Source organism: Rhipicephalus microplus, chromosome 3 (genome assembly GCF_043290135.1).
Source record: "Rhipicephalus microplus isolate Deutch F79 chromosome 3, USDA_Rmic, whole genome shotgun sequence".
NCBI lineage: Eukaryota > Metazoa > Arthropoda > Arachnida > Ixodida > Ixodidae > Rhipicephalus > Rhipicephalus microplus.
Window position 1 is genome coordinate 68,397,095 of NC_134702.1, and position 13,834 is coordinate 68,410,928.

General features: G+C 45.5%; 1 long non-coding RNA gene across 1 annotated transcript; it reads left to right on the forward strand.

Annotated features, from left to right (window-relative positions):
* The first annotated feature begins 1,584 nt into the window (after positions 1 to 1,584).
* LOC142803229 (uncharacterized) lies at positions 1,585 to 3,370 on the forward strand. Its single transcript, XR_012894016.1, has 2 exons — positions 1,585 to 1,737; positions 2,931 to 3,370. It is a non-coding gene; the product is annotated as an uncharacterized LOC142803229 (long non-coding RNA).
* Positions 3,371 to 13,834: the final 10,464 nt, after the last annotated feature.

The window sequence follows — 13,834 nt, forward strand, 5'->3', positions numbered from 1 at the left end:
AGTAAAAATGCACTAGGGTATAAACAACTTCCCGTTCGTATTGTACACTGTCCTTGACGCGCACGACACCAATATCTGGCTGATGTGTTCATAGCTATGTCTGCTATCCACTGGTTGCGTTCTCTCACCAAGCCTGCAGGAGGGGACCATGACGTTTTTAACACATCGTCACCTGAAAACATGAGAACATTCAATTTCAATTACCAAGCATTGAAGAGATGCTGATATTAATTTTAACATGAAATGGAACTGATAATGAAACTAGTTCCACTAGATTTAATTCAGAAAGCCTTGAACTCCAGAGCATTATCCCGTAATATTTTTCCACGAATTAATTGCCATGGCCGGAAGAGAGAAGTTTGCCGATAATTGAGTGTACGCACATATGGACTTATGTGCGCTCCATTTGGCAATAGAAAGATGGCACATCACGAAGGAACACATACCAACAAGCCTGATTTGTTACGTGAGAAAATTTGTCAAGTCATTGTGCATTAGTCAAGTGACCAGCACTAGGCGATGTGAGTGCACCCATGAAAAAGGGCGAAAAGCTCTCTCTCAAAGCTATTGAAGCCATCATAAAAGCGTTCTTATAAGAGCTGAAGTACAAAAAGAAAAAAAAAACAATAGATTTGACTAATATGTGAAGTTTAACGTCCCAAAAACACGATGTCATTTTGAGAGACGCCGTAGTGGAGGGCTTAGAAAATTTCTACCACCTGGAATTCGTTAACGTGCACCCAAATCTGAGCACAGGAGCCTACAGCATTTTCGCCTCCATCGAAAATGCAGCCGCCGCAGCGGGGATTTGATCCCGCGACCTGCGGGTCAGCAGCCGAGTACATACCACCATGGCGTGGTGGAAAAAAACAATAGAAGAATATCTACAGAAATGAATAAACGCGGATAATCTCCACAGCAATAATTGCTACTGCAACAATGTGGCAGCATTCATTATTTCTTGTCTATTCGACATCTAAACAAAGGAGCTTCGCAAAAAGAAAACAAAAATAGACACATGACGTGTCGACACAATATACAAGCAGCCCTACGCATGCTGTCAGACATTCATATGGTGTCTCTGTGTCATATGATGTCGCGTGTCTCTGTGAATTGCACCAATGTCTTGCTATCTGCTCGGTACTTTATATAAAATGAAAACATAGCCGCAATGTAAGCATTCCATATTGACTTATGAAACGTGGGCAGCCACTGAGGATACTTGCGGTAATTTGAAGTCCTTAAGTAACTTCGGACATTACAATAACATTAGGCATGTGTGCGCTCCTTCATTTCCAAGTTATAAGATTCAAGTACCAACGTCGATTCCCGAGGACTAATAACGTTAATTAGAGCGAAGATATATTTGAATGGGAAACTTACACAATGTACCCAATTCATACAAGTATCAGATATTTCAGAAAGCATGTATTCAGCATGTATGACTAATAAAAAAACGCCAGGCCTGCACGGAAGGCGCAGCACAGTCACAGCGAAAACTATAAGAGCGGCCTTCCAGAGCCTTTTCAAAACACTCACTGAGTAACTGCTGCAAGCACACTTGCTTGGTACCCACTAGGGCATAATAATAAACGTCTGGGTAGTATACTATAGGCCGGCATTCGTTAGCCTATTTTTGTCACTCTTCAGAGAAGCGTGGTATCCGCTAAACACTTGCAAGGAATTTCGTGTCAATTGTTCATGCAGTTGCTGACGACGTCCGATGAGGAAATATGGGTAAGTATGTATGCACCACAGTTAATATGGAAACAAGAAGAAACTTTTGTAATGGGTTGGAGCATTGGACGGCCCACTAATTACGGTATTCACATTGTGTGATGACTCGTTGTTCTTTCATTGCTTTAAAACGTTTTGTAAGTCGTATTAACGCGATTGCTCTCACGACATGAAGCCTGCCTAAGGCAAGTTTGCCAACATGTCAGAAACACCGGCGTAACTCAGTGGTAGAATACTGGGCTGACACCCAGCATACCCGGGTTTCGAGCCCCGCTGTGTCTTTGGTGCTAGGGTTTTCTTATTATTATTTCGCGCGATGTGGTTACGAACACCGGCGGTGGCGTGGCAGTGGACAACTGCGCGTGACCCGAGTTGGGATCTCATAACAGCTTTCGCTGTAACAAGCAGCGCAGTATGGGCAGTATATAAAGTTTACACATCGTGCCGAAAAAAAGAGCTCCATTCTGAAAGGGAACGAGTGCATATAGTTCCAAAAGGCGACTATTGGTGCCTTTTGGGGTGTAGCTTAATTGAGATGTAGGATCAGCAGATAGTTGTAGTGATGAAGACGATGGTGGTGGGGATGATGCTGCTGATGATTATGATGACAGCGATGACGCCGGCCACTAAATGGGCTGTTGAAAATGCTCATTTGCCCTTCCCTGAGGCTGAAGCATAATCTTACATTTGCAGATACCTGTGCATTTGTGTTATAGCTGAATGACAGCAACACAAAAGACGGAACACAACAAAAAGGACGAAACAGACACAGCTGTCGTAGTAATGGCATCCTTTTCTTGGGTTTCGTCTTTTGCTGTGTCTTTTGTGCTATTTTCTTGCAACTTCATGTGTGAGATTATTTCGCATTTCGCCAGATCGGAAAGCAGTGAATATGCTGAAACTAAAACCTAGTTTGAACCGAGTGCTGCGTTTCGGATGTATAGCAATTGTTGGCAAACAGGAACATGAAAGAAGAAACAAATAGATGGCTGCCGATACGTGGGCAGCATAGAAAATATGCCGGTGGACAGTACGCTGGCTTGCTATCGGAGAAATTTGTAATATTTAAATCCGCAAACTCTTTTCTCAGGCACTCACCCCTTGAATGCAGAGTGCGTTGAACCCTGCTGACTGCAGAGTACGCTCAGCGGTGAACCCATGTCTCCATCATTTTTTTCTCTCTTTTTTTGCAGCAACGACATGGCCCGAAATCGCCCATTTTGTTCCCCATGCAGAAAGTAAGGCAACTCTTCGACGGTGGTCTGAATTGTGGGTAGTTCAGAGAGGGTACCTCCTTTTCTTTCGCGTCACCATTCCGCGGACCCTTTTAAAGCTCTTTTGTGTTCAGTAAGCGTAGGATTTCGACCTTCCTATTGAACGCAAGGCGCAGTTATGCTCAGAAGACAACCGCTTTCGGCCAGTATCCCGCCGGACAGACAAGCATTCCGTCTCGTAGCACGAGTCCGGGCGTCGGTGCCAACTTCCCGAGCGATTGACAGCAGCGGTCAGGCAAGCGAAGAAATGGGGAGACTGGACACGAGTACGGACCAGCCGTTGTCGGACCAGCCGTTGTCGGACAAGAAGGATAAATAAAAGAGTGCAATTCCACGCTCCGCAAAGCGGGCGCATGGCAGCGCGTTCGTGGTGGCGTACGTCAAGGAAGCACTCGCCTCGCATGCGCCGTCTCTCACGGAGGGGGCGGGGCGGTGCCGACGGCTTCGGCGTGAACGCGCGCTTCCTAGCGAATATTTTCTGGCCCACCGCTTCGGCCGTTTCTCTTTCTTTGTGGTCACCTCGCGTTGTCTAGCGCCGGACAATGCTCTGTGGGGATATAAAGGGACGTCGTTTGAAGCCTTTCTCCCTCGCGGTCTCCGGTCATTTCTCCTTTTCTTACCGCACGAAAAATAATACCGATAAAAAAAAAAGTCATGGGTTTCCGCCAGCGGCGTCCAGTTAATCCGCGGCTCTAGCAGGCATATTCTGGAGGAGACGTACTTTGGAAATCTCTGTCGTCTGCTGTCTGTATTTTGGGAGCTTGGTACGACAATGTTTCCTTTTGAGTAGAAAGATAAAATTGATGTTGAAGTCGAAGCGAAGACGTGGAAACCCAACCCTTAGATTGTAGCAGCTGATCTCCACTTGTTCAAAACTTTGGGGTGGATTCCGTATAGGGAGAACAAGCTTCTCTACGTACTACTCCGAGAAAGCATCACTCTCATCACACCCAAACAGCAGCACTTAGACGTTTAAATGACGTATTAACGCTGCTCTGCCCCCGAAAACTAACTAAAGGAATTCTCAGGTGGAAAACGCTGTGTTCAAACTTCAGCTTTGCCCAGGGAGCGCTGACGGTAAACTATACGTCTTTCTAATATTATCGGGAAGCGTTCGTTTTCTTTGGAAACCCAGTATTTGCCTTCTGCAACACTGTTATGAAATACATGAGAGGTCTGGCGTGAACAATAACAATATTGACCCTTTTCGAGTGTGCTCGAGTAATTCAGTATCCAACTCCAATCAAATGTCGCATTGCTGCAACTCATTTAAAAGTAGACATAATCTTGGTTGATTCAGCCAGGTTTATTTAGGATACGGCACAATTGAAAATGTTTATCTTTCAGATATACATGAAATAGAATGAATCTTCACCGTTATACCTGCTGTCCGCAATGAAGCATTCTTTCACTGGTGAATTTAACCTAAAATAGTCAACTGTAGACCTTGTATTACATTGTAATTTGTCATAACCAGGTATATAGTGTATGCACCTTAGGTACAAACTAAATGTTTTATATCTTTCCTCACAAATTGTGGTCTATGCACACATGGCTCATGCCAAAGAGCACGCACTGTTGCACACACTCAACCCGCGAGCCCACAGCAGCTGCGTCGGACTTTTACTGCCACTCCGCATGCAAGAAATCCTACAGTGTGCCGATGGGGCCACTTTGATCGGGGCATTATCGGTCGAAACGGCCTGCGGGGCCAAGACCCGCTTATACCATTCCCCTTACGTCTAGGGAAGGTTCCGCGATCTAGCGAACAAATAAACAAAGCTACAGAGAAAAGCGAAATAGCGGAGCATGCCAGTACTGGCGACGACGCTTCGTCCCGCCGACGGAAGGGTCCAGGTGTCGTCCAGACAGCCTGACCTGGCGCACCGGCTGGTCAGCACGTGGATTCCTTTTCCCCCTGACGCAAGACACAATGGCCTCCCTAAACGGCTTCGTCTTGCGCATTCTCCTCCGTCTGAGCCTCGGGCCACCTCTCGCTCTTCATCATGTGTGTTCCGCACACTCCACCCACCGTGGACAGTGCGCAGTACTTGAGCGTTATTACATATTTATTTTTTGTGCCTGCGTAACAATGCCCACGGCTGCTGCTGTGGTGGTGGTCGACAGCAAGCCGTCCCGACTTCTCTCCTTCTTTCTTTCTTTCTTTCTTTCTTTCTTTCTTTCTTTCTTCCTTTCTTTCTTTCTTTCTTTCTTTCTTTCTTTCTTTCCTTCCTTCTTTCTTCGTTTTGTGATTCACCCCGAGGTGGACAGGCAGTTGGCACTCGAATCATGTATGTGTTCAGACGAGGACTGTCAGAAGCGTCTACGGCTTAGTTACTGATCCTTCTTTCCTCTCCTGCTCTTGAAGCCCGTTACTGCTTTTTTTTTTTGCTTCTTATCTTCATATCCCAGACTTTACTGGTCTCTCCATTGCATGTACCATAGGTACGGGTGCCAAAAGTATTTGGTTCCTCACACGTGGTGCATCGGCTTGCCGCACTCAGCGATTCACTGGCTCCTTCAATCATCTACGTATTTTACTCGCGTCCTTGTGACATTGAAAACGCGAGCCCAGATTATCGGCGGGCACACTTGCGCGAGGCCCGGCCAGTCAGTAAAATGCAAAAGGCCATCGACATCAGACACTTGGACACTTTCTCCCCAAGAATTGGTCAATAACATAGGAACAAAGATGTCCAGCTGAAATGAGTTACCGTGTATACGCTCGACTAAAGGCCGCGTTCGTGTAAGGGCAGATCCCTTCTACTCCACAGTGCAATTATTTAAAAAAGAGAAAAAGAGAGTCTCGCCAGCAAACGGCAACGTCATCGCGCCTCGCATACAACGCATTTTCCATGATCCACAAGATGGGATTAGGTTTCCTGCAGCTTTGTGCCGTGGTGCTATCTGTGAGCTATATTTGGCACGATAAATAGGTTTTTCGGTACGTGGCTAAAACATAGAAGAAAAATTTTACACTCAGTCCGTGAAGGGGTCGCACCCCATCGAAATTGGAAAAAAAGTGCAGCCGTCACACCAGTGTATACAATATTTATTTATTTATTTATTAGAATACCCTCAGGGCCCGTAGGGCATTACAGAGGGGGTGGGTACAACATATATAACACACAAGAAAAAAAGACAAAATAAAGAAACAAGTATCAGATGCGCAAATCAGGAAAGCAACATAAGTCAACTAAAAATGTATAAGAATTCAAGCACATACAAGACAAAGATAGATAATGGAAACTGCGTATAGTTACAAGCATTGCTGAGAAATTGCTGTCTTGAATAACAAAGGGTCTGTTATTGATACAACGGAAATATAGGAAATACATGAAGTATACTGGAGGTTGGCGTTGCAGTACTGTACCTTTCCCGGCTTTACCTGTCAGATGTAAATTTTGAACATGAAGAGATGTCAAAACTACTCCTTGAAAGTAATTAGGTTACGATACTGATATTTTTCAATAATTCCTGAAGCTCATTATTTATTGTAGAAATTACAGCGGGCTTAACGTAATGGCAATGCATTGGCAATATCTTCGAAGAGTAAATAAATTTCACATTTCTTGAAGAACACTTATTCATTCGCCTATTGTGTAGTTTAAGCACAGTACATATAAAACTTATGAACTAAATCTCCCATACATTTGTTGAACTTCTCACTGGCGAGGTTTGGCACACTGAATAATGAATAACTTATTCACATTCCCATCCTGTTATCGTGAAATTTCTATGACATAAAAAAGATAAACAAGCCCTCTTTAGCCGGAATTATTCAGCATTCAATGAGCGATTTTCTTGTAATGGCGGTCTTCAAGTAATTCATTGCGATGTAAAATTACAAGCCCACAAAAAGTAGTTCGTTACATTACTCACATTAAGATAGAGCAATTCATGTAATTTCGTACTGCCAAATCTGCAAAAGGCGATGATGATTGTTGTCGGCAGAATGACAGAACCCACCACGGGGCATAGGCCACGAGGCGTGCAGCAGTAGAATTATTGAAGGAGTATTTACTGCAGAAGCACTTTTACTTCTTCAAGTCTCATGGTTTTTCTATTTCTAAGCTGTGGCATTATACGGCCCGTACATATAGTACACAATGTAGAAATTGGTACAATACTGTAAGGAACACGTGAGAAGAGTCCACGCAAGTTTTTCCTCATGGCAACTCAGGTTGTACATTGGCGCATTCTTGCAGCATTGCTGGGCAGTACTTTGGCATAACTCCTGCCAGCACATTTAGCTAAAGCACCGGTAAAATTGTAATTACATGTTTGAATTTCCCCTTCAATGGTGGAGCGGGCCGCAACTGCACATTGTTACAAAACGTATACAGAGGATTTTTACTTACCTCATGTCATGATATATCAATCTTACTCTGCGAGGTTTTTTTTTCTTAATCACATATTTAACGAAATGCCACAATTGAAAGCTAGCACAAGACATGGACGAAGATTTCTAAAGTTGAAGCACTCTAGCATGGCGGCTACGATGACATCAGGGCAGCATATTCACATTGTGGTTAACCTGTTTCACTGTGATAACAGTTTGGTCGGAATGCTATTGGCCTCTATGAATGAATAACGAAAGTAACCGCTACCAACGCACTGATAAAGCGAAGGTGACATGGCAAGTTTGCATTCCACTAGGTTTGTCCTTCAAAATGGCGGCTTCAGTCACGTAAACGTAGGTGATCTGTACGCACACCAGCCTGGCAAAGTTGGCGGTCGCGGTGTTTTCGAAAACTTTATATTCCGGCTTCACCGGGACACCTGGACCAGATAGATGACTTCTTTTCTTAGGAAAAGCGAGAACCTAAGGTCACTGATGGGGATATTTAAGGAATGGTAGACCAGGTACGCACACATAAACCACACGCGCCAAGCTGTTATAAACTCGGAAGTCGGCTGATGTCTTTTTGTGTCGTTTCCTATAATCGGTATGTAGGAAAATGGCATTGTTTTTTCGATGATCATGCAGGGCAGGATAGTGCATATGAAACGATCTTTATTCGCTGTGCATGAGGAACAATTGGAGCGTCTGCTGCGAGACAGCGGTTGTCTCAGGGGCACAATCTGCGAACAAACTATGCCATATTTACTGACCTGGAAGCGAAGATGTAGGGGTAAATAGGTAGAAAGAGGGACGGGGATCCTTTGCTGGGGAGTGGGGTAAGAGGAGCATGGCCTCTATTCAACAGTTTCATCTTGCAGTACTTGATGCCACGTGTACAGATAAGCGTCATTCATAAACAGAGCAGAAATTTTTGTTTTCATTGGGGACCAAGTTTCACATACGTTTGCTGCCCGGTTCATTAGGAATTTTGTACAGACAATTCTGGATAAATTTCTCGCAAATAATTATTCAAGTGAATAAATAAATAAATTTAACCAGTTGGGTTCGTTCGGCATTCGAAAAACATACAAACACAACGACAACATTGGGTCAATTGTCTTTTCCCTCGAACGCAACCGTTATTCCTTTTGCCGGAAGCTGCGTCGGCTGGAGCAAGCAACGCCCTTTAGCTGCAGGAAGTGAACTCCTTCAAGCAGGACGACGCACGTGGACGAGATGCCGTTGTTGCTTTCTTTTCCTTTCCCACGCTACAGCGAGGGTCCGTTAGATATACACATGGGGGAGTTGCCGAGACGCGTGCGGCTTTGGGCCACTGCTCTGCAGCGCTGCCAGCGAGACGTGCTTCACGCCTGGGCGCGCACTGGCTGAATACCCGGCCTCGACTTGACTTCCGATCAACCGACCACCACCACGAGCAAACGATTGTTCAACTGGACGAACCACACGTGCAGTGATCACAGATGCACGTTCCAACGAGCATCATCGGCCATGGGCGAGCCATTGAAGAAAAGTCACTACAACGAGGCTTAGGGGCGAGTGAGCTCGAGTTCATAAACCGGCCATAGAAGATTGAGCTCGAGCTCTTGAGTACGAGTACCAGAGAGTGTGATGAAAATCATGGAAACGATTGCCCGGATAGCTTAACCGAATGCACTTTCTGCCACCTTACACCTAGGGTGGAAGAAGTGCTAAAATTGTAGAAACGAAACCACGATGGACATTGGCACGCAAGGCTTACAGGTCATTATAAAACACGAATTTACTATCTTGACCTTATAAAAAGACTAATGGTGGAAACTGTCTAACATCAGATGTCCGCTATCGTCGTATTAGGTATTCACTGGTCGAAGCTGTAACAAGAGTTTTACTAATAAACAAGACTACGAGTGAGAACTTACTAGAAGGCAGAGAGGTCGCCTTGAGCTAGTTCGCTCTAGCCTGCTACTCTACACAGGGGATAAAAGAAGGAGGAAGGAAACAGGGATGAAGCATAATGATGGGGACAAGAAGAGGTGGTGCGCATGTACAGTATAGCCACTTAGCATAGCACCATACAGTATATAGTATCTATAGTCCTGTGCTTTCGATAAAGTCTAAAACAGCTCTTGTAGCAGTGCTAAGGCAAGAGAGTTCGTTTTGCAGTAAGTGACGTCACAACCGTATCAACAGGTAGCGGAGTCCATCTGCAGGTCGTCAAACATAAAAGGCAAAATAATTACTTCTTCACGATTCTGCCATGGATTTCGTTAGTTTTATTGATGTAGCACCCTTGGTCGGAAACAATCAAAGTACATAATCTACTACCCATCATGGCAATGTAACTTGTACTGACTGGCGATAAGCCACTGATTCATAAAAAAAAAATCAATAAATGTAGCGGCTAAGGAATCACTTCCGTTTACCTTTACTTCAAACATGTCTGATTGCATGGCCACGCGCCTGGAATCGCCAACGGCACCCCGGACTACGAAACCGTCTTGGCCAATTCCGTTAAACAAACTTTGAATCATCGTCACCATTGGTTAGACTTTGCAATTAGGTCCCTGTGTACACGACTACGTAAACACTGCTAACTGCTCTCATATCACAAGGCATTTATAAATTTGTTCTTTAAATAAGGGGCTTTAGAGAAAACAAGCTGTCATGTCCACGTCGCACGCACTTGTACACTATGCCCGATCGTGTACGCGTGGTTCAATTAAAAGACTACTCGTCCTCAATCTGAAAGCAGTTGAAGACAGCCTGTTTTTCATAGGTTCGTCATGCAAAAATAGTTACCCGTATACACTCATGTACTCGTTGAGGTGCTCTTATCTTTCCAACAAAATCTTCGCAATAAGCAAAACGTTGAAAGATCCAAATCTCATCACGAGATATGACGCATGACTTCGCGTCCGCAAAGACACGTAGACGAGGCCTTACTACCATAGAGAAATGTTACTACTCCTTATACACGCACGCCACCAGGCATTCGAAATGCATGCTCAGTGCCCAGAAGTGCAGAGCGGTGATTGCATCATTGTTCCATATTTAGCTCGTGCGACGCAGTTCCCGCAGGGCTCTCACTGAATGGCCAAACGTTGCTCCCCGCTCTGATAAGCATCGTGCTTATCGGACGTCTCCCATTTTCCTTCGTTGTTTGCGTCCCCTTAGCAGACGTCTTTTGTCCTGCTTGGCGGCAAAGCCACGTGCGCGTGCCGGCACTTATGCGTGCTTGCCGATATCGATCGCATTGCGCAATTTTCTCGAAGGCATTTCTCGCTTCTAAAAGCTATTTAGGCGGGTCAGTCTACCTAGAAAACGCCACCGGTGGTACGACATTAGGGAGCTTTAGAATACCGTTTGCAAGCGCTGCGGGCGTTGCGGGCGTAGCGGGCACCATATGAGTTTTAGAATAGCGTTTGCCCTATACTGCGATCCGCAACACACGATCGCAGCGACACCGTAGCCTCGAAACCAGCGCTTGCGGGCCACATGCGGGCCGCCATCACCGCACGCAATTCCGGATGTTTTGCGCGCGGTCCGCGAACGCGAACGCTGACTCGCGTTACGACTCATGCGCAGTGGCAGCGACCGCACCGCAAGGGCTCGCGGTCCGCTATTCTGAAACTCCCTATTTTTCGTGCGTGGTGACTCGTTTACGTTATAGATATACACTTTCCGTTGTAATCTTAGCGGCCCATATTGTGCTCTTTGCGCGGTTTCTCATGTCTAGGAACGGCTTCCGGCGTTGACTAGAGCTGTTTTTGTATGCGTGACTGAACTGCCTGAAGGGAATATGCTCGCACGCTGTTGCAGGCATATGACCAGCTGTATACTTCCGCTGAAAGTATTCACCGATGAGAGTGACGATGAGCAGCATACAGTCAATAAATGGTGTTTGTGAACGTGTGTGCACGGATCAGTTTTTGTTGAACTCCAGGTGCAAAAACGTGCAAATATCTTGCCTGCACACGAAAAAAGATTTAGTCAGGGCTTGTTATCACCTATATCAGGGCGCCCTAAATCCCTCCGGCCAAAACAAAAGGTACCATCAGCAGTAACGGCATTTTATGCATACTGAATGTGGGCTCACATGACTCATCAGCTGCATTTAGGTTTAATAGTTTGGACTGGTATTTTTTATAGCGAAGCATTTCTTGGTGAACTTCGGCAACATTGAGCGTATCTATCTATCTATCTATCTATCTATCTATCTATCTATCTATCTATCTATCTATCTATCTATCTATCTATCTATCTATCTATCTATCTATCTATCTATCTATCTATCTATCTATCTATCTGTCTATCTATCCGCCTAGGACTTATAGCTCTTCTGGCCGTTTCGCTAATGTTATCGATACCAAATTTAGTATGGCATAACATGACTGTATGTAGAACATACTTGGCTAATCTTAACATGAAAATCATCACATGTATGTCATGAATGTCAGGATTTACATTTCATGATCCTACACTTCTTGCGGTGGTTTCGTTCACAAGGCATGTTGCAAAACTAGTATGGTATGACATGACTGCATGGTGAACACAAGTGACAGACCCTAACATGAAAATTATTACATGTGTGTCATGTAACCTCATGACTACATGTCACGCTCATGATGCGCTCGTGGCCGTTTCGCTAGCGTCACATATACCAAATTTGTTATTACGGTACGCGAATGGATTACGAAGGTATCCGACTGGCGCAAGCATGATAATCATAAGATGCGTTTCATGTAACAACATGACTACATGCCACGCTCACGATACACTGGTGGCGATTTCGCTAGCAGCTCTTATACCAAATTTGGTATTACGGGACGTGAATCGATGGCGAAGATATGATACTGGCGCAACCATGATAAACATGAGTTGCGCGTCATGTAACAACACGACTACATCCTACGCTCATGATGCACTCGCGGCCGTTTCCCTAGCTTCACATGTACCAAACTCGGTATTACGCGACGCGAACGGACGCCATCGGTAAATGATAAATCCAAAAATCATAATCACGACATATGTGTCGTGTAACATGGCTACATGCCACACTCATGATGCGATCCCGGCCGTTTCGCTAGCTTCACATATGTCAAATTTGCCATATATGTATTACGTGACGCCAATGGATGACGAAGAAGTGTGACAGGTGCAAACAAGATTATCATGAGATGCGTGTCATGTGAGAACATGACTACATGCCGCAGCTAAGGCGCCAATACATTTCGACGAGACGTGGTGCGCGTGCTCGCCGGCGTCCATTTCATCGCGTCACGGTGCCACGCCAGGTGCCTACATGCCCTGCCATATACTCGCAGGCGTTCGCCGCGCTGCGTCGCTTTGAAGCATGCGCGTTTCAGCGCGTCCAGCGTCCCTCCGTCATGGAAAGAGGCAGGTGCCGTGCTTTCTGGGTAACGTAGTGGGTGTGAAATGCAGCTTGTCGCATTTCGCCACGGTTGCCGTCGGGCCACGCTGACGAACGCTGGTCGCGCCTGGCGTCAGACTATAAGTGCTCGCGTTTTGCTAACGTAGCGTCGCTGTGCTCAGCGTGCGCGGGAGTCAACGCTACATTCGAGTATATTGGGCCATTCATGATGCGCTCGCGGCCATTTTGCTAGCTCTACCTATACCAAGTCTGGTGTTACGTGATGTTGATTGATTGATATGTGCGGTTTAACGTCCCCAAACCACCATATGATTATGAGAGACGCCGTAGTGGAGGGCTCAGGAAATTTCGACCACCTGGGGTTCTTGAACGTGTGCTCAAATCTGAGTCGACGGACCTACATTTCCGCCTCCATTTGAAATGCAGCCGCCGCAGCCTGGATTCGATCCCGCGACCTGCGGCTCAACAGCCGAGTACCTTAGCCACTAGACCACCGCGGCGGGGCGTTACGTGACGTCAATGAATGACGAAAGTATATCACTGGTGCAAACATGATAATCCTGACAAGCGTGTCATGTAAGAACATGACAACATACCGCGCTCATAGCGTGCTCGCGGCCGTTTCGCCAGCTTCACATATACTAAATTTAGTATCACGTGACGTGAATGCATGACAAAAGAAAACGACAGATCCAAACATGATAATCATGACACGGAAGTCATGTACGGCATCATTTACCTATACCTCGTAACGTTATGCTGATTTTAAAGAGACATATCAACCTTTCTCATTCGTGCTTCGCATATCATCCAATTCCACTGTACGTGAGATCTGCCATTTTTTGTGACGGTAGTTCTACAAGCTTTAAAATGAAGCTCCACTCGCCACTTTATGTAAGCCCATCTTAGATATAAACGCTTTGAGCTCGTATATTACGGATTTCCAGTTCCCCCCCCCCCTTTTTTTGTGTGTGAACATGAGTGTGTTTTACGCTGGGCTATACCAAAACTATATTGAGGCATTTCGGTCAAGGAAGTACGTCAGGAAAATAAACATGACCAGACGGCAGAGAAAAAATTGTGACA